Source organism: Semicossyphus pulcher, unplaced genomic scaffold, assembly GCF_022749685.1.
Source record: "Semicossyphus pulcher isolate SPU_LCO1_2020_fin unplaced genomic scaffold, fSemPul1.0.p SCAF_10, whole genome shotgun sequence".
Lineage (NCBI taxonomy): Eukaryota > Metazoa > Chordata > Actinopteri > Labriformes > Labridae > Semicossyphus > Semicossyphus pulcher.
The window spans coordinates 30,693,286-30,720,124 of NW_027211604.1; positions in this window are offsets into that span (position 1 = coordinate 30,693,286).

The following is a 26,839-nucleotide window of genomic DNA, read 5'->3' on the forward strand; positions in this document are numbered from 1 at the left end:
TTACTCGTGATAAAGGGAGAGCTGCTCATGTTTTCTGGGTGTGTCTCTATTCTCTGCTCTGATTTATGATCCTCTCATCGTGTCGGGGAAACATCTGTAAACATTCCTGTTTCTGACACTTTGTGTGTCTCAGTGTTTGAGACACCAGACCACAGAACAACACATCACAGACAGTGTTTGAGTTTGAGATCTACAGAGACGAGAAGTTTTCACCAACATGGAAAAACACTTTCCAGCTCCATATGTTTGTATATTATATATATGTATATATATGCAGCTGGATAGATGTTTCATTCATCTCTGAGCATCATGTAAAAGATGAAGTGGTTTATTTAATAGAAGTGAATCATTAGATCACTGCAGTAGATTTGGTTTACCAGTGCAAACACTGATATTTCTGCTCATTGTGACGGCATGCAGCTCCAGTTCCCCGACACCAGTAATCCCATCACACTAACATCACTGAGGCCTGATGTTGTCCTTCTGTCAGAGGCTCAGACTCCTCCTGTGCTGTGGCTGTATTTCACCTCATCATATCATTATGAAACACGACATTCAGCACTGGTGGAAACATGTGTGTGTGTCCTCTTTAGTGAAAAATCTGGTGCAGCTTCTCTCCTTCTAAAAAAGACGTGTGAGGATGTTTTATGGTGATAATCCCGTTAGAACGAGGTGAGCACTTAATTACTGCATATTTTTAGAGGCCTCCTGGGATATCCCACTGCGCTGTCGGGACTGTTTGAGACTGACGCTGATAACTCTGTTGAAACACTGCTCAGTCTTTAATCTCCTCATGAAGTATCAAACTAACTCCTCTCACTGTAGAGTTTGACTTTAAATGTGATACAGGCTGAAACATGAACACAGACAAGCAGCTTGTGCTTTGAAAGGATTAATAACAGCTGATACTCTGCTGCTCGGTGTGATTTAGTTCTTACTGTGGATCATTTTAGACAAAGTGCAGCTTTGAAACATTTAAAGTGAACTAAGTTTCTGCCTCTCAAGTCTCTGAACTTTATTATTTTCACTCTTTGACAGCAGGAGGTGTGAGGGGAGGGAGGGGAGAGAACAAACACACCAGAGACTCTCACAGGTTTCATTGAGCAGCAAAGCAGCAGACAAACATACTGATGGTTGAACCGTGATGAACTCACTCATCACTGAACACGGCTGTAAGCACTGAGGCACAGAATAATATCATGGCACATGGGGGTTGGGGGTGACGGGGGGCAGGGGGCGGGGTTAGTAACAGCACAGGGGTTTTGAGCTAGAGGTCAATTAGCGAAGCTAAACAGTGTGAGCATCAGTTCTCCTGCTGCTGATCTGTATTCTGCTCCCGACTCCTCCGCTGAGCTCAAAGTCTCCCTGCATTCCCCGCTCTGAGGAGAACACGCAGTGAGAGGGGGAGGAAGGGGGGAGGAGAAGGAGGAGGAGGAGTCTTTATCCTCTGTGCTAATATTCCCTCCCATGTTAGCTCTTCTCAATGAAGCGCACATTAAGTCGTGTTGGAGGTTCACAGGAAATAAATGTGTGCAGCTGAATGGGATGAAGAAAGGTGAACATGTCACACAGTCGATCTGTCAGGCAAAGCCAACACACTCGTTCAGTCCCACATTACAACAGCTGCTGGATTCATACAGAGAGAAGGAAGGTGACTATAAACATGAAGCATGAGTCCACATCACTCTGCTGAGGCACTTTGAGAGGCCGCCATGTTTAACAGGAGAAACAGTGCTGACGAGAGCCTGTAAATGCATTTCCTGTTGTTATCCACTCAGACAAAGAGCACCACAAATGTAGGATCCCCTGATCTGACAAACAGGAAACAGACTTTCTGCTTCTCATGTTACAACAAGCAGAGAAACATTTCAAACATCTGCACATCACAATCAGAGTCTTTCTTTGATTTCCCCAGGCCGTTGGAACTGGAAGAGGTCAATTAGTAATGACCTCGTCTTCCATATTCTCTGTTTTCATAAAGCTCTGGTGCAATGTGCTCAGGTTTGGGGACTCGTCTTCACTTTGGAGCAATTTAGCAAAGTGATGCTGTAATTTGTTTCCTCGCTCAAGTTGCCATTTGCATTTAAATTCATCTAGCAGCCGTGTTCTGCAGAGATTTCCCCAGATCGTAGGTGTCAGGACGCTGTAGTGATTTGATGCAAAGGCCCCGTTATGAGTGCTGCTTGTCTTACAGTGCAGGGTGGGGGGCCTGCCAGTGAATCCTCTGAGGCACAGGTAGGAGACATTAGTGTGAAATGACTGCAGAGGCAGAAGAGGCAGACCGGAGATAACCTGGCAAAGTCGGGCTACAACATTCACCCTTTAATGAGAACTGAAACGTGTGCTACTGCTGAAGAACCATTTTAACATCTGCAAAGTGTTTGTGATGAAGACTCTCTCTCAGGTGTGGCCTCGTTTTAAAGTCATTTATTGGAGTATTTTCAGCTGCATCATTGGTTACTGTGAGCAGGAAATGTTTAAATATATATACACACAGAAATATAATATATTAAATATATTATTTTCAATATTATGAAAAGAAAAATACAATAAAGAATAATGTTGCTGTGCGATGGAGCAGAGGTGCATGCTGGTCCCATAACCCTCAGGTCGATGGATGGAAACATCCTCTGTAACGCTCATCCAGCTTCCTCATGTGATCATTAAAGTTTCATGGTTAGTTTTTATTGTTCTCTTAAAACTGGAACAACAAATAACTTGTACAATATATTTGAACAGCTTCACTTTGACTTTACTTAGTAGTAGCAGTAGTTTGTACAGGGAACAGCAGCCTCTGAGGCAAAGCCACTCGTGCAGACACAGAGTGTAAAAAGCACAGAGAGGTTCTCAGGCAGAGGAAACTTCACCTCAACAAACCCTGGAGAAGAAATCCAGCTGCTCTGAAGAAACACAGCATTTCACACTCTGTGAGCAGCTGCTGCCTCAGTCTCTGCCTCTCATTTAATGCTCATAATCTCAGCTCAGACGCATGTATTTAACTCTGTTATGAGTTTGGGAAGATTTGAATCAATGCCACAGCACAAAGCTGAGGGAGGGGAGGAGAACAAGCCTGCAGGGAAGAAAGTGGTGAACGAGTCGTCACTAGAACTCCTGACAGTTCAGAAGAGAGCAGAGATCAACCTGTGTCAAGGGCACAGTTTGTTTCTGCCATGTTTTTACTTGATATAAACTTTTTCTGCATAAACAACACGTTCTCACTCACATCTCATCAAATACACTGTAGGTACCTCTCTCGCATCAGTTATGCTCATGCAGGGCCATTAGGATAGAAACAAAAGTTCTTGTTTTAGTATTAAAGTAGACTGAATGCCCTATCAACAGAGGTCGTCATGACAACCAATCAAAACTTTGATGTATTGTCAGCATGAATCCAGAGCACAAAGTGTGACTTCATGTAGGAGGTTCTGTAAATGTCAGAGGAGGAAACAACTGCGTCCTCTTTGACTGTGTATCTCTAACAGGCTGTTTGTTCAAACTGAAGGTACAACAACATATTTGGACAAAATCTTACCATCAAATGTCGAAGAGAAAGCACAAAAGAAGCAGAATAAGAAGCCTATAATTCAGTGACTGATTTAATTAAAACCTGGTAACTGAACAAAGACGATCCTGTCCTTCTCAGACGTGTGATTAAAAACATATTCACACACAAACTCAAAATAACTTTCAAAATAAAATGAGCCTGTGAAAGTAAAAGCAGAGACTCAGTGTTCATGTTTTGAGTTCATTGTGAGCAGTAATGACTTTTCACAGGAACTTCTATGTGTAAAGATGCTTCTGAACACCAATGTGAGAAAACAGATGTTTTAAAGGCAGCTGATTTAAAAAGGAACCAAATGTTGGTTGGAGGTTTGATGCGTCTCATCTTAACATCCTGAAAGTCTTCATCTGGTGAAGTCATGAAGTGTGAAGACAGATCCATGATGGTGGAGTTGACAATGTTAGACCAGGCTTGAAAACTGTGAAAATGTCTGTCCTGTGTGTGTGTTTGTTTGTACATGTGTCTCAGCTGACCTTAGGAAAGCTTTGGAAATATTTTAAAAGTCGGGTGGAGTTTCTAAGTGAATGTATCTGTATGCACCAAAGGGCCAAGGGCAGGAGTCAAACCATGGACCGCTGCATCATGGACTGAGCTTCTATACATGGGGCACTATTCAACCACTGAGCTAAACTGGCCCATCTCATCAAACCTCCTGACTCCTGTCGAGCCACAACCATCTCTGCTCCCTGTCGGTCTGACTCAGCTCCTCTGCAGAGCTGCAGGTGAGAGTGCTGAAGTGGAGGTGAGGTGGGGTAAAGGGTCATGAGATTTAACAAGAAGATTCAGAGAGCTGAGAGGCAGAGAAGGCAGGAGCACACACCAGAGATTTCTTTCTTTATTCAATTCAACAAACGCCTGCTTCTGACAAAATCACTTATCTTTAAATTGATTCAATATTTCCAGATTTTCAACACTTTTTAATTTGCCTCCACGTCCGCCTAAAAAGATGATTGAAAAAATGATAATTGCTGGCAGATTAATTATTACAGCAGCTGTTATAGGTCCTCTCATTTTGTAAATTCCATAGGTCAGTATATCTGGTGTGAAAAAGTAGAATAAATAATGTTATTGACAGAGAGCATTGATTATTACTGCAGTCTAATCTAATGAGTGCTGCTGTTGTGCTGCAGCGTGCACCTGATAACACTGTAAAGTGTTTGTGTGTCTCTGTGACAGAAGATGCAGTCATTGCAGAAATAATGCTCTCACCATCACACCAAAGCTCTATCTTCTGCAGAGCATTGATCTCTACTAACTGACACTGAGTCTCTGAGCCCTTGTGGCGGGACTGAAGCACAATATTTGTATCTACAGTTTCCTCTAATCATTAGTTTTTGAGAGCAAAGCTACAGAACTGCCACTCACGCTCCCCCGTCCTCCTAAGAGCCCCCCGTCTCTCCTCCTGAGACTCTGCGATCCACTGAGAGACCCCTCGGCTGTTGCAAATGAACCCTGCTGTTCCCTCAAATGCAGAAAAGCCTGCAGCTATAGAAGTGAATCACTCTTTGAATTCAGCTTCTCATCTCTTTTTCTTTGTGCTGCGTTTTACCCTCCTCTATTTTTGGCTCCTAATTAGGCTCAAGAGGTACCGAGAGGTTCAGGAGCTTTTATATACAGGAACATATTTTACATCACAGTTTTACAAATGGCAGCCAGGAAGAGAGAGGAGGAGCCGGAACAATGTGAGTGTAAACACAGACAGATGTGATCAAACTCTCCATCCTGCTGCTCATGTATCTGAGTCATCAGCTTTGGGCTCTGGCTGCAGGTCATGTATGTGAGGAGAATGATCAGTGGTGCATGTAAACCCTGTGAGGAGGTGTTTTACATAGAAGGAGGCTGATATGTGCAAACACAGCAGAAGAATCAACATAACAGCTGGATGGTTGCAGCACTCGGTCTCATTTCAAGACAATCCTCCATCAACACTATCGAGACATGTAAAGGTGACTGCACACTGCCCAGACAACGCCCAACTCACCTCGACAGTCTAAAGTTGTCTGAAGAAACTGCTGCTCCACACGGCCCAGACATCAGCTGACAGGACAGACTTGTTGCTTACTTTGTCTTATATAAGTTGTTGCTTTATTTTGCATGGATGAAGGGCGTGCGTACTGATGGTCAGCACGCGAGTATAAGCTAGTAGTCAAGGGAAGGCACTCTCAGAATTTTGCTGTTTGTTGGGAAAAGGTGCACATTGGTCCGACTTTCCACGACTCCAACAAACCCGACTGGACTGTCAAACTCAACTCCATCCAACCAACTCTAACCAACAGCAACTGTCAGCGCACACTGACCTGGCCTTGATGCTGGAATTACAACCTGGTGAAGGTCCGAAACGTTGATGATATTAAATAAATATTAATAGCAATAAGCGAGACAGTGTGTGGGAGTTTCTTCATCTATTGTTTCAAGTTGTTTTTATTTAAAAAAACCCACCTCCTCTTTAATTTGATAGCAAATCTAAACTCAGGGATTAACCTCATTTATAGATTTGTCGAGCATTTAAAAAAAAATTCAGATTAAAATTGAAAAAGTCCCACAAACTGTGAACACACTGACAAAGAGTCACATCTGTGAGTGAGCCGATAATCTCCTCTTCTGTTTGACCTGAGTGTTCATAAGATGAAAGGATTCACTGTGAAACAAACAGTTTCAGTGTGTAAGAAGTGATGCAGTGCTCTGTGCTGTTTCTGGATGTTATCAGGACATTAACTGGTTAAACTAACAATCAGTGAATCTGAATGTGTTTGTTCTGCTCACTTTGTGTTTTCAGTCTTCTGATAAAATCCTCCATGCTTTCTGAGCTCGTTGTAAATTCTCTTCTCTTGTTTTGGTCTCGAGTTGAGCCAAAAGAATCGACTCTCAGGGAGAAAAAGACGGCTGGATCAATACAATGAAACAAGTCAGACTACAGGAGTGATCAGCTGAGAGATGGTGAGCAGGCTCTGACCTGAACTCTCCTGTGTGTTCATTGAACACATTTAAAGCTGATGACATCATCTGTCCCCCTGTTTCCTTCTCTCAGTCCCAGTTTGAAGTGACCTCCAGGAAAAGTCTGCAGACTCACAGACCTGCAGTGAGATATGAATACAGCTGATCACAATGTGCACACAGCACGCTCACCCAGCTGCACTGTGATGCAGTCAACATGATGATCAACTATAATATTCACAAAGTCAACCTGCTGTCTCTCACATGGACGTTTATTAATGAATGTTGTTTTTAATACTGAAGAGTTCAGTCTGTTTGTGAATCAAGAGGGACACAGCACAGGGCTTTTATTTTGACAGGGTTTTGAATGACAATCACTTCCTGTTCTGTGGCTGAAGAGGATCCAATTCAAAATAAAATAACTTCTATGAATAAAAAGAGTCTTCATTTGTATCATGATCCAAATCTCCTTCAGCTCACTGAACAAGTAATTGTTTTAATTAGTTGTTGTTCTAATTAAGTGCAGACGGCTGAATCATCATCAAGAGCTGCACTTAAATCATTCAGTGATTAAAGTCTCACATGTGACGGGAAAGTAAAGCAGTGTTTGAGTATAAAGAACACCTGATATCTCCACACTGACTCCCTCAAATAACTCCATGTGAGGGCTGTTAATAACTCATATTTACTCCTGGAACAAATGATAAACTGATGCTCATCTGGAGGAGCAGTGACCTGTGCTGACACACACGCTGTGTGCACAGAGACCTCAGCACAGGACGAGACAAACAGCAAGGTGACAATGAAGACACACATGCAGTGTGAAGAGTTAGTGTCGGGGAGTCGTACAGATATTTAAAACAGTGAAGAGACACTTTTTACAATCACAAGGTGTCCATTGTGAGGAATGAAAGGAAACCCTGCAGCCAATCAGAGCCGAGCATTCACACAGACCATGGTTACACACTGAAGAAACACAGGCTGTTTGACTTGATCTGTGTGTAACTGTGAGGCTGCTGCTGTTTGGGTTTGCTGTGATGTGACGTGAGTTTAAAATCATCCCTTTACGTTCTGTGAGCAGAAACCTCAGTGAGCTTTGTAAAGGCTGCTGAAGCATCCTTGTAACTTTGTATCTGCACTATAATTATACAGATAACAACAAAAACAACAATCCACCAGTGCTGAAAATCTTTGTCTGCTTTAAACTCTGAAGTAGTTCTGCTCTCTTCTGTGCTCAACAACAGCTTTCTCATCATGTCCATAAGAACATTTTAACTCCACGTTGGTCTGTGAAGTTACAGTGAGGACAGAGTGTGAAATGTTTCCCTGCAGACACGTTTGTTCTCTGAAGCTTCAAATTCATTTCATTATTACAATTGTGGATATTTAAAAGAATTTGCCTTGACAGCCTGGACTGCACTTTAAGAGAAGTTTCCTTTATTCTGAAGAAACTCTGAGTTCAGCAAGAAGGACGTCGCGTCCAAAACACTTCATGCTACAGTGTTATTTATTGGGCGAACTAGTAATTAAATCTGTTGACGAGTGACTTAAAGCGTCTCTACATGAAAGAAAAATGTAACATAATGACTCATATTTCCTGAGCAGGCTTCACTTGTTTGTAACCTCGCTTCTTCCCTTCATATAAAAATCATCTTTAATGACGACCTTTAGATCAAGGGAATGTTTTTATGCTTCAGTCCTCTGTCATTTCTCTCCATCATCTTGTATTAGCTTGTGTTCTTCAAAGCTTTGACCCAGGTGCAGTCATGTGACCTGTCTGTGCTCACACTGAGGACTGGGCAGAGACAGCCTGTGATGTGAAGCTTCAGTGTGCCAGGGTCTGACTCCCAACTTTTAGAGTTTGATGTCTGTTTAAATTATTGATTATTAAAAGGACTTAAAACAGGAATCTCTAAAGGAGGGAAGTGAACGTGTGAATGATTGATAAAGATGAAATCCTGTCATATACAGAAAGATGTTGAACTAGAGCATGTAGCTCCATGACTTCTCGGTCTGTGTCTAGAGAGAGTGGGAGAAAGTGCACATGACATGAGCACGTCTGAACCTCCTCAGCAGTTTCCTTTTGATGCAAGGAACCCGTCACTTGTGAACAAGACGTGTTATTGTCTTTTGTCCTGAAGGGTGAATTTGGTACAAATCAGCCCCAAACTCCTGTTTTTTGAACCCGACAAGAGTGACATTTATGAGCTATTCTTAGTGAGCGAGGAGCTAGTGAGACACTTTATTATGAATCTTCTAAGAGAAGAGGACTCTGTCAAAGAGCATCAGTACAGTAGCAGCACAAAGCAGTGTCCATGTGAGCTGCCACTTGACTTAATTCAACGTCTCCAACAAAACAGCACAGGTGATGAGTACAGGGAGTCATCATGGGCGTACTGAAAGATGGAAGCTTGCTGCTCGTACAAACGTCTTTTTCTCTCCCTTTGACAGATGAATGGAAAAGAAGCAAAGCAGGAAAGTGTGATGAAAGTGAAAGTGAATCCCACCACCAGTCCTGCTCAGCTCCACCCCTCCCTTCCCCAAATGTAAGAGCCTCAGCATTCACAGCTCACATCCATCTTAAAGGCTTTTCAGAGTGAATCAGAAGTGTCATGGAGCATCTGAAGAGTAAGAGAAGGAGGAACCATCTCTGACATGGACTGAATCAAAGTGAGACGTGATCTTCAGCAGAACAGTGAAGATGTTTTTTATGGATGAAAACATTTCAGTTGGATCAACACCTGTCATGTCATGTTCAGGCTCTCAGCACTTTTTGTGTCATCTGGCAGATCGAGCTTTTTCACTGTGGGCCAGAGCACTTTGAGGCTGATCAAATATATTTATATGTTTCATTGCTAAAGAGTGACACATAAAGATTCATGTTTTATAATGACTCTAGGCTGGCCCGATCGCGTCTCATACAGGGCTCCATCCCTTCTCCTCTGTCCTCTCCTCTCCTCCTCTCTGTGGATGAAGTAACGAGGGGAAAGAGGAGCAAGAAGTCCTAACTGCACTAAGATTAGCCGTCTGATTAGTTTGCTGCAGGGACTGCTACATCTTCAACATCACTATCACACAGCAACAGGTGAAGGTGGAGAGGTGTGTCAGAGAAAACTAGTGACAGTGTGAGCAGGACGACAGTGATGTTGAAGCGATAACGAGCGTGAACGAGTAAACGTGAGCTTTAATGTGTAACATACCAAAGAGTTACAACAGCTCACTTATAAGACAAACAAAACGTTGCTCTCAGTTAAAGTTTGTAAAGGTCAGTGCACGACTCTGTAGAGACAGGATGTTAGTTTAGTTTCATGTCAGCCCTCCAGGTACCAGCTCAGTGTGATTCTGGGTCTGACCTCTGACCTCTTCATGACAGTTTGAGACTCTTATTATGAAATGGGGCTGTGCAAAAATATCGATACAGCAAAGTATCGCAATTTTTCTTTTTTGTGATAATGTATAGATTTTCCCGCTCCTCATACTGATACATTTAATGGATTTAAGACGCCCTCAACCAATTTCCCTCAACCTACGATCGCAATAACAAGACACCGCGCAGATAAGCCTCTCTCTCTACACACCTACAGCTCTGCTGTAACTGAAGTTCTGCAGCGGCTTGTCCCTCTATCTGTTTCTCGATCACTAAATGTGTTTCTTTGTTTCCATTACCATGAGTCACGTTTTACAAAGTCTCCCATAGAAAACAAAGTTGTGTTTTGCATTTTTCACCGCGACCCTGTTTTGTGAAGGAGGCTCGCCTCTAAAGATGCTGCGTAATAAAATGATCCAAAGCCGACGTGGTTCTGGATGACGTTGGCACTACGGCGCAGCATTTTAAAGCTTTAAAACAGTGCCATAACAAGGTCCATATACAACAGGAGACAGGGGGGAAGTACCAGCGGACATCGCTCTGTATGTGTGTTTGTCTGACTAGCATGAGACGCTGCTGGTAACAGGTGTGGGAGGGGCACAGCGTGTAGGGAGGATGTTCAGTAATGAATCAATGGTGGATGAAGATCTTGGACAGATGAAATAAGAAACCATAATATACCTGGGCGGCCTGCCCTGGTGTCATCTCTGTGTGGAAACACTGTGATAATATAGCAGCCTAATGAAAATAAAGTGCAAATAAAAAGTATTCTTATGAGCCACTGAGCTGGAATGTATGATGTTATTTTCATTTTAGTTCAGTGTCTTCAGTGACTCAGTGAGAACACGACATTTTATTTTCATGTTGTGGCATCTACATTTGAGTTCAGTGACACTTTACTTTCACATGATGATCTTTCTGTTCAGCGTGTTCAGTGAAACTGCAATTAAAATATTGTTCTAATAAATAATGGAAATTTTGAATTAGTAATAGTTTTAATTCAGTGCTTGATCTACCCAGGTGGTACACAGCAAGAAGTATTGTCAGTATTATCATCATACTGTGAGGTCTGTGCCAATATCCAGCCCTATTATGAAGCAAGACAAAAGCTCAACAAAGAAAAACCAAAGTGAATTTTTAATTTCACGCACGCTCATGTTCCTCTTTCATCCCAGCTACATTCAGTTTGAAAGGAACGTTTCTCACAATACTTTCTTTTCACTCATTTCTGTCTCATTTCTCTTTGACAGGATGGTTTGATTCCCAGTGTGATCAGGACCAAAACCCTTTCATCTCGCCTCCCTTCAGATCTTATAGAACTCCTGAAGTCCTCTTTACTGAGGATGAAGTGTGAAGGTGTGTTCAGAGCATCCCATCATCACTTTATGAAGTCAATGCAAATTCACAGCAGGCGAGACATCGTGTCATCAAAGAGCCGACTGTTAGCTTAAGGGCTACTCTTTGCCTGATGTGTTAGCCGTTAGCTTACTCTCTCACATCAGCAGAACATTTGAATAGACTTAAAACTGAACAACCACACCTCTGAACTCTAAAACTAAAAACACACTTTGCCTTTCACAGGAGAGAAAAATATTCACTTCACGAAAACAGTTTTAAAAAGTCATGAAATGTGAAACCTGGAACTGTTAATGGATTCAAATCCCCAGTAAAGCACAGCAGTAAATCCTTTCTGCATGGATCTGACAAAGCTCACTTTCAAAGCTGCTGAAGTCGATCTTTACTGCTGAGTCCACCTGACTTTCTGCATCAAGACCACTAAACAGCCCTGATCAATGCACTGATTATACAGCAGGAAACTAAAGACTGTATTTCATTTAGAATGAAACATTTTCTGTTTCTATCTGTGTCGTATTTCAAAGTCAGCCCAACAAAGTGATTTAAAAGCAGAGACACTTTTCAGCCTGTGAACTCTGCTGTAATAACAGAGAAGTCGTTCACAGATCTCCACAATCAGAATATTAACGACACTCTGAAGCACCAGCAGCAACAATGATCTATGAATTCAATCTGCTCAGATCATCTCCTGAGCCAAAGCCCGATGGATAGAGCAGAAGACATGCAGTTACGTGTATGTGCTCAGTGAAGTGTCAGCCCGAAACAGAGCTGCAGGAAGCAAACAGCCAGAGAGACAAAAAGTCATTAGTCAGTTAATAATGTGACGATAACCATCTGTGCTGTGGGAATATGTTTCTAATCCAGATCACAGTTTAGTGGTGGTCCCCTCTACACGATCTCTGTCCTCATCCTGTGCCGCCTTTGTTCTCAGCCTGACAAATATCTTATTAACACTTCATGATTCTTTCTGTGAGCTCAGAGCAGATTTTTATTCAGATTTTAATCAAGTTTCAAGATGATTCTCAGGCTTTCAATATCCTATTTCAATAAACTCTCAGCAAATATTAAAGCTGGAAACGTTTGAAGTGTAATCTCTCACAGCAGCAGCAGCATGTTATTCCCAAACGCAGGAGAGATTGCATCAAACCTACAAGGACACATATTTTATATAATACATAAATGCCAGCTCAAATGTAATGCTATTTTCCAATAACAAAATAAATAGAGGAAATAAAGAGTAAAGTTTGCAGAGTTTAAAGCAGCTGCCTCCAAACAACCATGTGGCCCTTAAATGTCAGAAACAATCAGATTGAAGCTGCCAGAACGAGCAGACATGCAGGGCCTCTGACTGCTGCTCTCACAGCCCGACACACACACTTCAAACATCACACTTCACAGGGACAATGAAAAATATTACACTGACAACACTGCAGAGCATCAGCCAGCCTGGAGCGCTGATTTTAATGTAGCTGGAGTGTGCTGCCTGCCACACTGAGGACTGTTACACTCTCTCCATAATGGAGAAAGGGCCTGAAGGTGGCGTTTGATATGCAGGGAAGGTGAACGAGAGCAGAGTTACCTGACACAGCTCGTCCTCCTGACCTGGGAGGAGAACGGCTTTACAGATAATTATTTTCAGGCTAATGGTCCCTGATTTACTTCCTATAATACAATAAAAAATGACTCAGTTAGACCTTGAAATCATTTGCTAATGTGCAGAGAAGGAGTGTAATGTGTATCAAAGCTCGCATTAGACATAACTGCTTTTCAAGGTGGTGAAAACCGACTGACACGCCTGAAGTACAATCATTTATACAGAAAGATGCTGAAACAACTTTAGCAACAAATAATGGAGACAAACAGGAACTAAGCTGCCACAGAGCTGCACCACAGAGCTCCTCTTAAGTCCATAATCATCACAGCAACATGTTTTTAATGTGCATATTAATAAAACGTTGGGCTCTAAATCTGTTCACAGGAGACACAGAGAGTTTCAGATCCATGAATCTGTGATTTACATCTCAGCTCACACACTGCTCCTTTTGATCTGCCGTACTCGTGTTAATCCCACTCTAATCCTCAGACACATTTTAAAGTCCAATGCCCTTCTCTGCAGCATCCCACCAAGGAAGACCATTATAGTCCTCTGTGTTCACTGAAGCTCTGCTGAAAGAGAACCGATGGACACTGTGGAGGGAAAAAAGTTTCAGGATCCTCGTTTGTGAAACTCTCACATCATCAGAGATCCTTCACAGTGATTTCATACACAGGGTTTACTTTGAAGGCAGCAGGAGGAACACTTTGTGATTGTCTGTGTACACATGGGAGGGGGCGGAGCCAGAGGATCTTGAATGTGAGAGTGGCTCCAGGTTTCAACACAGAACATTAAATAAGAAAAAGGTCATATGCTGTGTATAAACAGGCGCCTTTAGAAGACACAATGATGGATCGACCAAAAACCTCAAAAGTCTCATGTGTTTGATGTTTGGTGTTGCATCATAATGAGTCAGATCACAGTGTTTTCCCCGTGTGACACCTGCTCTTCACTGTCCCAATGTAGCAGCTTCTGAAAGGGAGAGGCAGATTTCCCAGGAGCTCTGCTTTCCTGCTGAAATGAGATGTTTTGTCCTCGCTGGGATTCTCTTTGACACTGAAATAATGACTGGAGCTCTGATGTAACTTTACTTTTTGGCTGACTGCCGGGGTCAGCCCTACACATGGGTCTGTATGTGACTGACTGACTGAGTGAGTTAGTGACTGAGTGACAGAATGACGGTACTTTAAAAAACGTAGAAAGAGAGAGTTGCAACATCGCAATGGCGGATCATGGAGCATATTGGACCTCCACTGAAGCGACTCTCTGTCTATATGGCTCTGGATACTTTGTTCGGGGAGTAGGCGGGGCTGCTCCTCTGCACTTCCGCTGTCCTTACCTACGTCTTCTAGCTCTGCTGGGTGTCAGAGTCTGTCTCCGGAATCCATCGCGCCAATTCAAGTCATTGCTTGTGATTCCACAGCACGTGCCGCAGTCCATCTCCGGCGCGCCCCAGAAGCGTGTCTCCGCTCTGCTCCGCTAAAGATACGCGCCGGGTCTATTTCTGACGGAGGCCGCTTCAAACAAGCGTCAAGCTTAACAGAGCAGATCTTTCCAAACAGGAAGTCACACACGAAAGCAGCATACAGCATCCGGTAATTTCAAAATAAAACACCATGTTCAGACCGGTACAGACTCCCGCTTTTTCCCATTTATTTTAAGATCAACACACTGAAATCTCGAAAAAATAACTTTTAATTAAGTCGTGTACTCCTCCATGGTAGAAGCACAAAAATCACACAATGATTTCCAAATGAGCAGATAATCAACCTCGGATGTGTAAACTGAACTGTAGTTTGTGTGTTGCTCTGCTAACATTGATGTTATTGCGTGATTTCTCAATTCTTGCGCGATAATGTAGTTCTCCGCGATCTTGTGATCTTGCAAATCCAGCTGCTTCGGCCAGCACTCCGCTGCGCTGCGGACCAGACACGCTTCCTGTGGGCAAGGGCTCGCGCCGTTGACGGATCAGAAACGCGGCTCAGACGGATCCGGTGGGATCGAGGGGTTAATGCTTCAGTTAATGAATGAAAAACCTGCAGAATGATTTACAGGTAAGCTTTTTTAATAGCAATAGATGCTAACAGGCTAAATGTGTCTGTGTTGAGGTTTAGTTCTTCATGATCCACCTGTGGAGCACCAGAGATCAATACATCATCTTCTGTGAGATGAATGTCTGTAATACGACACAATGCTGCTGACCTGATGCTCTGCATGGAGCCTCTGTGCTGAATGTTTATGAGCAACAAGACAAAGGTTTGAACGAGCTGTCGACATGAAGACATGAAGACAAATACAGAAGAAGTTCTGTCATTAAATATCACAGATCTGACTAATATTCCATCATCTCATATTTATAATGTTCAATCTCACTGACACTGACAAAGAGGTGTAAAAAACATTGAATACAGCCACCTATGAAACAATTCAACATAAACAATGACCTCAACAGCAAAATGAAGGAGTCAGAGGAATACAATGGTCTCTTGGTGGTTGAACAACATTCATCATGTGTTGCTTTAGTTCATGTGTGTGGTGTTATGGGACACATGGAGGCCCAGAGGCAGCAGACACTGATGAGGCTGTCATTCCTTTGAGAATAGTTTTTATACTTTCACATGTGGTTTCTACACACAGCCAAAGCACTCCACATGTATCTGACTGTTTCCACACTTTCACCAATAAAAGCTCAAACAGCAGAGAGGTGAAACGAGTCTCTGAGCGACAGTCAGGTCCAAACACAAAGAGTTCCCACAGAGAGTAAAACAGTGACACAGGAGCTTCATCCATCCTCTGCTACCTTCTGCTGATCCAGGCAGCCAGAGGATTCAGCAAAATATAAAAGTGCTCACATTTGGTGTCCTCCAGAAATTTCTGCCAACATTTAACATTGGAGTAGATGGAGCAGTTGGTCAAGTTTCTGTTTCAGTTAGGCATCTACATTCTTTTGCTTTGATAACCCATCTAACACAAGCAGCACAAGAATACCTACGATTTGATGCCTTAATTATGTATGTGGAGTGAAAATTGTGGCTCAGAAGCAATTTTTCAAGAAGGTGTCCAAGATATTTTCAACAGCCTCTCCACTCTGACGATGACATCACTCACTCTGAGTCTGAACATTCCACGCAATACACACTAATGTAAAATGCCCTGAAGGGCTGAGAAAGCTTACAGCATTCACACAAACTAACAAAGCCTTTAGATTGCACAGAGATTAGAGATACGAATCATTTGAAAATACTCAAAGAAATGACACCACAACGAGCAAAAATATCAGTATCTGTATTAGCAGACCGTTTCTGTTGCAGAGTTTAAAGGGTTAACTCCAAATATCTGTGGCTCATTCATGTTCCCTCTGAGACTGAACACTGAAATTACTGAAAGTACCAGTGATCCTTGTAGGATGAATATATCACTGAATTATTCAGAATGGTTTTCAAGTAGTGAGTAATTTGTTTCATTGTGTATCAAAGGCAGCCATTAGTAATAAAGGATGAGAGAAAATAGAGAGATGAGCCTCTTTCTGCACCAACCTTTCTCTGATGCTATCTGCTCTGCTCTCATTATGACAGGGACAACAACAAGCCGCTGACATAAGTGTATTTCTCTGCAGATCGCTTTTCCTCCACCATCTTGGAGGCTCCCTCACAGACGGGCTTATTTATAATCCAGCCGATCACAATCTCTCTGTTTTAGATAGTTTCCTCCTCCGTTATGACATCAACTCATCTCTGCCTGTAAACCTTCCTCTGGGGGTTACGGGCAGAAACAAGCGGTGCAGGGTTCTGGAGATGAGACGTGGTGAAAAATAAAAGTTTAAAAGTCACTTTAGATGCTACTTTATCAAACTGGAACAAAAGCTTAAGTGGATGTAAAAGCTGACAGAATATGAAGCATCATTCTGACAGCATCTCTACAGCAAAGTGTGATGAAGATCCTGAGCTGCTCTGTGAAAGTGTTTTCTGTCTCTCAGTGTCAGAACAGAAACCTCTGTGGCTCACTCGAGCCAAACTGCCTCATTTCCTCGTCTGATGCGTATAAGCACAGCCCGATGAAGCACTCACTGATCTCAGGTCCCTGTAGTGAGCACTCTGCAGAGTACCAGCAGCACTTAATGTAGCATCCATTGAGAATCAGCTTTCAGAGGATGACATGCAGTCTGCTGTGACCCGGAGCACCGAGGCCCCGGGGAGCAGCCAGCAATTTTCACAAGGTCAACAGTTAAAGAAATAACCGGGACGAGCAACACGGAGCAAAACGCAGAACGAGTGCTCCACATTCAGCCGGCCGTCTTCTCAAAGACATTTTCCCACTGGCCTGTCAGTCACCAGTGTGTCCATCACTGAGTGTTCAATAGAGAACGACAGGAGGAGGCAAAGGGACGAGATGTGACCTCTGGAGAGTGTAGTGTTTGAAGCAGGCCTGTGATGGAACAGTTGGATGTAGAGACGATTGAAAACCGCAGTGACTGTTAACAGCGAGGAGGAGAACACAGCTTTTCTATCTGCTGCAGCTTCTCTCTCACATGATGCTGTTACCAGGCCTGTAGCTGTAATGAACTACAAGCTCTGCAAACTGTCCTCGTTATCAGACAATGAAAGCTTTGGTTGTTTGTTCAAACTACCTAAAAAGACACTTTACATGTCATGACAAAGAGCAGAATTTTGTGTCTTTGTTCAGATACTGAAGCTTCGGTGCTGTCAGTGTGTTCATGTGCTGAAATGCTTCAATATTAATAATTAAGTACTTACTTATTAGACCACTTTAACACCACTATAAATGCTACTGCTGTTTCTATTATTCTTATTTGTACAGTTCATATAAGAACTACTTATGTTTCACAACCTTCTAGCTTTACAGAGTGTTGATCACAAAGTGTGAAACAGCAGAATAAAAACACGAGTGATGAAACAGAGAGCTACAACTATCAACAGCTCATCCTGTGATGCCTCACAGGCGTTTTCCTCCACTGTCTCAGGCTTCAAGCTGCCCTTCTGCCTTCCTCCATCTCCCAGCAGCTTTGGAGCTGACATGGACCACCCTCTTCCTCTGACTAAAGTCAATTACAGGCTCAGCTGAGAAGAACTGCAGAGTTCAGACTCCAGAGGGATCTCATTGTGGATTGGATGGGCTGACTCTCAGCGTTGGTAAGAATCTGGAGCAGCATGGACCTGCCTGTCTTCATGCCAAACCCTGACACTTCCTTTATAGCAGATTGACCCTGACTGACATGGAGCTGAACCCTCAGGGGGGGTCGAGCCCTCCTTTGATTGTGCTCGGCCTCCATTTGTTCCATAACAAGCTGATGTTGACAGGTTTCTTTTAAAGATGGTGATTTAGTGTAAATGACTCCCTTAGATATTCAGTGTTTCACTCCCTGATATGTCCTGTCTGGTACAGCTGTCAGAACATCACACTCTCTTCACTGAGTGTCAGCTCTGAGCAGCCATGATCACATGAATCATGCTTTCACATTCACTCACCAGCCTGTCATTTGGGCTGACAGAAGAAAAGTATGACTACCATTTATTTCCCACCTTTCTGGTGGATCGCTGTATAACAGCTGAAGCAACACGTTCTCACTCCCAACTCGTCACAAACAGCAGTTTGCTCAGTTTATATGATCATGTAGAGACCAAGCAAGCATCACTTTTGGCTCCTCAATCAAACCTGCAGTAATAAATCAGCAACAGCTGGTTCTTAGTGAATCAGTCATGTCAGCAACAAATAAACAACATGTGGTCAGACTTTCAAAATAAACCTTGTTAAAAACATTTCCCAGTTTCAGTAACAATAACTGACATGTGCTTCATGTTGTAACAAAGTGGCAGTTTGTTTCTCTGTAAGCGTCACAAAGACTTCGTTATGTTGATGACAAAGATCATGGTTTGGGTTTAAATAAGCTCTAACATATGTAAGCAGCTACATAAGTATCATTTATGTATATATACATTAGTTATAACGTACGCTGGGCCTCTGACCAAGCTGCTGTATTTGTCGGGTTGGGAGTGAGATTGTTCATGAACAGTTTAGTATTTCCCCCTCAGTCAGATTACATCAAAGTGTGACTCACAATGTGTCCTCAGGCTACATTTAAAACCACTTTCTGTGACACTTTAACAGCTTCATACCCACAAATTATTATGTCATTTAAAATTATAAGTCACTTTCATTGTTCAGGATGTTATAATAAAGAGGCTTGTGTAACACAGGAGTCACACAGAGAGCGTCTGTTACAGTCAGAGTGATGAAAAGACACGCTGAGCGCACAAGTCAGTCTTCAAACAGTCAAACCTGAAAAGGTTCATTCATGCAGAATTATCTATCTGTTTCTTATTAATATATAACTGGTACTAAAAACACCTCTGAAGGCTGACGGCCCTAAAATCGTATCAATACTATCATGAATGTGTGTAAAATCATGAGACACACACTAGCAGAACAGACAGTGATTAACAGCTGAGGAGATGGTTATACAAACAGTCTGACTTTATCTGAGCACAGATTTAATATCCAGTATTTCCTCCTCTCTCCTCTCAGCTCTGTAGATAATGGAAAGTTGTGAGGATCAGTTTGTATCAGCTCAGAGACGCTGCAGAGGGAGAGCGTCAGCACATCACATACAAACACTGTGTTGTGTTCTCTAAGTTAGTGCTGCATCACTGCAGGCCAGGACACTGCAGGTAAACCAGGAGCCTCCCTCACCTCCTGAAGGCCGTCTGTTTTGTGCTGAGTGTGCAGCAACCAAAATAAAAACAATCCCAGGTATCTTTTCAGCACTGTAGCCAAGCTGACAGAGAGTCACAGCTCCATTCAGCCAAGTATTCCTATAGATGCACATGTATCTTGCTTGGAAACTGCTCAAAAAGCTGATGTTCACCTTCACTGTTTTTCTCCAATTGACCTTCCTGAGCTAAATTCTCTGATATCCTCGTCTAAACCATCAACCTGTCTTTTAGACCCGATTCCAACCAAGCTGCTTAAGGAAGTCTTTCCCTCAATTAGCACTTCTTTACTAGATATGATCAATATGTCTTTATCGACTGGCTATGTACCCCAGTCTTTTAAACTAGCTGTAATTAAGTCACTTCTTAAAAAGCCTACCCTAGATTCAGGCACCTTTGCTAACTATAGACCTATATCTAACCTTCCTTTTATCTCAAAGATCCTTGAGAAAGCAGTCGCTAATCAATTATGTGACTTTCTTCATTTCTTCATAGTTTATTTGAGGACTTTCAGTCAGGATTTAGAGTCCACCACAGCACTGAGACAGCCCTTGTGCGCGTTTCAAATGATCTACTTACTGCTTCAGACAGAGGACTTCTCTCTGTACTCGTCCTGTTAGATCTTAGTGCCGCTTTCGACACGATAGACCATCACATCCTGTTACAGAGATTAGAACATTTAATTGGCATTACAGGATCTGCATTAAGTTGGTTTAAATCTTATCTATCAGATCGATCTCAGTTTGTTAATGTTCATGATGTGTCCTCTATGCAAACCAAAGTTAGTCATGGAGTTCCACAAGGTTCTGTGCTCGGACCGATTCTTTTTACCTTATATATGCTTCCTCTTGGTAATATCATGAGGAAACACTCCATTCATTTTCATTGTTATGCAGATGATACTCAATTATACTTATCTATGAAGCCAGACGAAACCAATCAGCTATCTAAACTAGAAGCATGCCTTAAGGACATAAAGATCTGGATGACTAGAAACTTTCTGCTACTTAATTCAGACAAAACTGAAGTTATTGTGCAGAAAAACTAGTCCATGCATTCGTTACTTCCAGGTTGGATTATTGTAACTCGTTACTATCAGGCTGCCCTAATAAGTCACTAAAAACTCTGCAGCTGGTACAAAATGCTGCAGCACGTGTGCTGACAAGAACTAGGAAGAGAGATCACATCTCTCCTGTATTAGCCTCTCTGCACTGGCTTCCTGTAAAATCTATAAATAGATCTTTAAATAGAATTTAAAATCCTTCTTCTTACTTACAAAGCTCTTAATGGTCAGGCACCATCATATCTTAAAGAGCTCATAGTGCCATATTACCCCTCTAGAACATTGCGCTCCCAGGATGCAGGCCTGCTTGTGGTACCTAAAGTCTCTAAGAGTAGTGTGGGAGGTAGAGCCTTCAATTACCAGGCCCCCCTCCTCTGGAACAATCTACCAGGCAACGTCCGGGAGGCAGACACCCTCTCTTCTTTTAAGAGTAGACTTAAAACTTTCCTCTCTGACAAAGCTTATAGTTAGGGCTGGCTCAGGCCTGGACTAGCCCATAGTTATGCTGCTATAGGTTTAGACTGCCGGGGGGATCTGACACACCAAGCTCCTCTCTCTCTCTCTCTCTCTCTCTCTCTCTCTCTGTCTGTCTGTCTCTCACTGTCTCTCTGTCTGTCTGTCTCCCCCCCCCTCTCTCTCTGTCTGTCTCTCACTCTCTCTCTCTCTCTCTCTCTCTCTCTGTCATATTAATGCAGCTCATTAACTCTGTATCTTCTGGTCCCATTAACATTACTAACCACATATCTTCCCGGGAGTTCTTGTGCTCCCTTGTCTTGAAGGTTCCTGAGGATCGTTGCTGCAGACCACCTGCTGCTGTGGACCTGCTCGACTGCAACAACTACTAACATCAGCCTTCCCCATAGTATCATTATTGTTGCTGCTAATGCTTTAAATAATATAACAAAGAGTACGGTCTAGACCTGCTCTTTCTGTAAAGTGTCTTGAGATAACTTTGGTTATGATTTGGCGCTATACAAATAAAATGTGATTGAAACCTGAACAACCATCCAGAGTTGAATCACGGTTTGCTCTTTTTAACATATTCTTTTCCAAACGGTTTAAAGCTCTCACACAACATCCAGAGTGCTACCTGTGGAGTCAAATAATCAGTTCATGTGCTGAGTCTCTGAATGGGATCTGTCTGCTGTAATTGTGTTTATTTAACTCGTCTTTAAAGGTTTATAACTCTTATTGTGTCCTTTGTTTTTGTCACTTCATTTCAAGCTCATCCTATCAACAACATCCTGGCCTCAGTCGCAGGAGTCACACTCTCATTAAAGTGGAGATCAATGCTCATGTGCACACACACACAACATACACACAAGGGTTGTTTGTCTCTTTATTAATCAACTTAATTCACAGCCGCTGGTTGTTATAACTGACTGACACTCCAGATCTGCCTAAGGCAGGGGGTCTCAGACTCAAGGCCACAATTATATCCGGTGTATAATAATATCATGTCTATCATAACTGGCCCGCAGGTATACAGCACGCACACTGCTGATGCTACAAATCCCAGAATGCACTGCAACAGCCTGCAGACCTGTGAGCACCGGCTGTGTGAGTTGGCATTTCTGTGCGACGTAACGAAGCTTTACACTCCGCTAAACCCCGAGCTTCAGGGACGGATCTCCCTGTGGGAGACTCAGATGCAGCGAGGGAACTTGGGTCACTTTTCATGTTGCCAGACAAACCAGGTCTTCACCGCTGTATTCCCAACTGCACGTTTTGCTGATAAACTGAGCGGACTTGGCAGAGTTCGTAGTAGTTCGTTTGTAGTTGACGTGGATAGAGCTGATAGAACTCTGAATCGATGCCCCAAGCTCCGCCTACAAGCTGCTCGAATGCTCTGCATGTTTGGAAGCACATACCTCTGTAAGCAACTGATGCACACCTTCACTCCTTCCTGAGAGTGTCCACAGCTCAGAACCAGACCCCAAACATGAATGAACCTGCAGCCCAGAAAAGATGCCAAGCATCTGGCTCAGGCAAACGGGCATAAGAGCAGAGTGCACTTAAATATATGTTTACTTTGAGCACTTTTCCCTGTAATCACAGGTAGACTGCTCATGGATGAAATACTTGCAGATTTTCACCAGATTTCACCAGACATTTAAAATGATTGATCATATTTCCTATACCCTTGTTTTTTCTGAATTCTATAAGACGTCTTTGGAGCAGTAAAGTTCATATTTCTGTATGACTAATTTGTTATAATACCTCTGATAAAAACGAGGTTTATTTAAGTCTGTTCTGAAAATGTTGACCCCGTTCGGCCCTTGTCTCAGACCCAGTTTTTAATTTCGGCCCCCTCTCTGAGTTTGAGGCCCCTGGCCTAAGGTTCACAGACAGAACCTGAACCTCGACCCCAGATAGGTTTTTAAATGTAACTGCTACATGTTTTTCACTTTTCATCCTTCTTCCTGGTTCGGAGCGAATGAACATATTAAGATTTATTCTTGTGCTATTGTTGAAATATCAAAGATTCATCACTACTGGCTGCAAACAGAGACAACAGATATTTTACTCTTTAAAGTAATTTCCTCCATGACAGAACAAATACAACAAAACACTGCACGCACAAAAGAGAGCAGTTGAGTGACGGAGGTTTGGTTTGTGTTGCGTCTAAAATCTCAAGTCATGTTAAGTCAGTGAAATAAATAAATGACAAGAGACAGGGGTTCATTTTAGGTTTTTCAGAACACTTTTGTTTTGTTGAGTTTAATATCTCACCGGGAACATGAAGTGCTTTTGTCTTTAAGGTCAGCTGTATTTTCTCATCAATCTTTACAAGAAGGTCACATGATCTGGATCCTTCCTTTCAAAGACAGCCTACGATTATTCCCCAAAAACTTTTTCCTATTTTGTCGCCTGATAATACATTTATCCAACAGCAGCTACAAGGTTGAATCCAAGGTGATCCTTCATGAAGAGCTGCATCTGTGTTCCCTGTACTCTGGTCATTCTCCCTCAAAGCGGCTCGAAGGTGAAACAATTCACGGAGTGAGAGTGCCGGAGGGAGTCTGGAAGCTCAGTGTGCCAGAAACAAACATCACCAGCATCCTGACTGTCCTTATCTGCCCAGCGATGGCCTGCCTCAAGACACATTTTAATATATATATATATATATATATAACAGAAGAGGAACTTTCTGAACAGGCACACGACACTTTCTTTACTGGAACTCCTGATGAAAGGAAACATGTGAAAGCTGCAGGGCGTTCTTTATCATCGTCACCAAACCAGAACTCTGCAGCACCTGAAGGTGCAGGGTTACAGCGGTGTGCTGTTTCTTACAGGTTAATACAGAAAGACGTTCCATATATTCACACATTTATTTTCCTCTTTATGAAAACCTTTGTGTCCTCATAACTTTATGTTTCAGTACCATGGTTTTATTTGAAATATGCAGCGTGCATTAAAAAGTCATGAATAATTGAAACAAATACACAAAGATGTAATCTGCATCTCTAACACGATTAATGCACCAACACAGTGTGAACCTGTTCATATCCATGTATTGATTGTTCAATGACAGAAACAATGACAGAGAGATTTACTGCAGTGCGTCCTGTTTGTATCATCCACTTCTTCCCCAGAGCTCAGAGGGTGAAAAGCACAAACATACTGACAGAACACTTCATCCTTCATGCACTTCATGCAGATCCACCTGCTCAATAGATTTCTGTCAAAGACAGCGTTCCTGAAGCTGCTGCTCAATCCAGACGATGTTCACGTCAACTGAGAGGGGACAGCAAGTGTTCCCATGATGCACTGTGACTCAAACACCTTGACACTAACAGCACTGACTGACTGGAGCAGAGTGCTGCCATCCCCTGTGTCAGGCCTTCAGCATCCAGTTAACTGAAGCACTGAGATCAAAGCAGGAGACCCTCGTGCAGCAGTCAGAGCCAAACTAAGCTGAAAACTCCTCCAGTGAGGAAATCTAACCCACGGGGTTTCTCACACCCACACACACACACACACACACACACACACACACACATTTATGAGACCATTAACCTTGTCAAGACAGTTAAAATAGAATAGGAACAGGAAACATAAAAGGAACATAAAATGAGGAGGATCCCTGAAATGTGTGAAAGGAGCGGGGCAGTGAGGAAAGATGCTCCACAAACAAAGATCAATGTGTGCAGGCAGCTGGATGTTTACAGAGGGAAGAGAAAGATTCAGGAAGTTTAGACGACATTCAGAAAAGTGTTCAGGTCACATCCAGTGATGATGAGAGACGACTGACACTGTTCCTCAGCCTGTTAAAAGTACACATGCAATAATATCCACTGGTTCATATGAGACAGCTTATTGTTTAGTGCAGTTATAGTTCCTGGTTTCCATGGCAACAGTGTTTCCCAAAACAACCATCATCTCGTGCTCTCATTTCCTGTGAATGTCAACGTGACTTCTTGGTGAAACAATCAGTGAATCATTCGAGTTCCTCCTTGAGTTTGAGTCAAACTAATGAACGACACAGAAATCATCACACTCATGGTTTCTAATCTTTACAGGCTGCTAACCACATGTTTCATTATTGTTGCTGCAACAAACTCTGAAAATGTTCCTCAGAAGCTTTTAATTTGAAAGTCAAAAAGGATGCTGCTTATTATTTATCTCCCTGCTTTATTTTGAAGGTTATAGCTGACATTGCATTTATATTATTGCCAACTCGAGCTCTTTATTTGAACAGTCCATCTGAACGTTGTATATTCAGTTTGCTCACTTCATGTGGAGCCCTGCAGGTGCAACACTGACGATAGACGGGTTCATGGATTGTCATATTTGAAGGGTCGGGTCACAGACCAAGCATGCTGACTTCAATCTGTACTCTGATTATTGGAGATAATAATGAGCTTGGTAAAGGGTCCACAAGCAGATTATTAGTGAGAACATTCTTATATTGAAACACAGGAAGTGATTATGAGCTTCAGAGGCAGCTGAATGTTGATGAACAACATCTGAGAGACTCTTAAAAACAACAAATGTCTTTGTTGTTGAAGAAAATGAGAAGCATTCATCACATGGACACTATCAACTAACAGGACTGATGAAGGACGTCCATCACAATGATTGGCAGCTGAAGAGTGTTTAGACAAAGCAGCATGTCTGTAAACTCAGAGTCCTTGAAGCACAATGATGTGCAACATCACACACAGCGAAGAATAAACTCTGCTATAATACATCTATGAGCGTGCTCCTTTATTCTCTCAGTCGCTCGGCCTCACACAGCAAAGGCAGAGAGGTGACAGTATCTCCTCTCTATCTAACCACCCACCCTGCTTTGACCTTTCATTAATACCAGGCTTTCAGTCAGAGCTCACACTGCCCGATCTGGAGGCTCCTCCAAACGGTGCACAGCAAAGAGCTTTGGCCAACATGAAAATGAGCTTCTTCTTGCTCTGTCCCCCAAAGCCCAGCAACAGTGAACACAGACATTATAGTTCGAGGTGAGTGAGGAGCACTAGAACATGAGATGGGACAGACAGTGGAGTAAGAATGGAGGTTCTGCAGCTCTGAATGGATCACATTCACTGAAACACTTTGGAGGTTTGGTTAGAGCCGACACCTGAGGCTGATTGTAGCAGATTGTAATTTCATCGTGTGTCCTCTGCACGATTGAGTGTGAGACGTTACGACACACACATTGACACATTTAGAGTGGTTGAAATAGCTGTCTCTGTGATGTATTCAGTCTCACTGATCTGAGTAGTGGCTTGATGTCTTTCTGGCTGGAAAAGCCGACAGAGTCTGGCTGCTGCACAGAGAGGGACATTTTTTCACCACTTTTTAGAGCAAACTGTGAAATGTGTACCGTGACAAGTTAAAAGCTTTACACACCATGTCTGATTGAAATATACGGCAGGCTCCAACATAATCTCTACAAACAGATATCTGCACATGAATGCAGAATCATATAGTTCACATTTACTAAAGGAAATACAAGTACAACTTATTTACAACAGAAATAATGTTGCTCTAAAGTTCAGCTCTTGTTTCCATATTTTTTACTCAACATTGAAAACAAGTTTTGTTTCTTTGCTCATAAAAACTTTCAGTTTGTTTTCCACATTAAAGGTTGTGAATGTGAAAAAGGACGCTTGATAAACCTCAGGTCACAGAACCGAACATCCACAGAGCTCTGATAAAACACTGCTGCAGAACAACAGAGGTCTTGTTTATCATATAGGGTTTTCTCCTTTTGAGCAATGGAACTTTAATA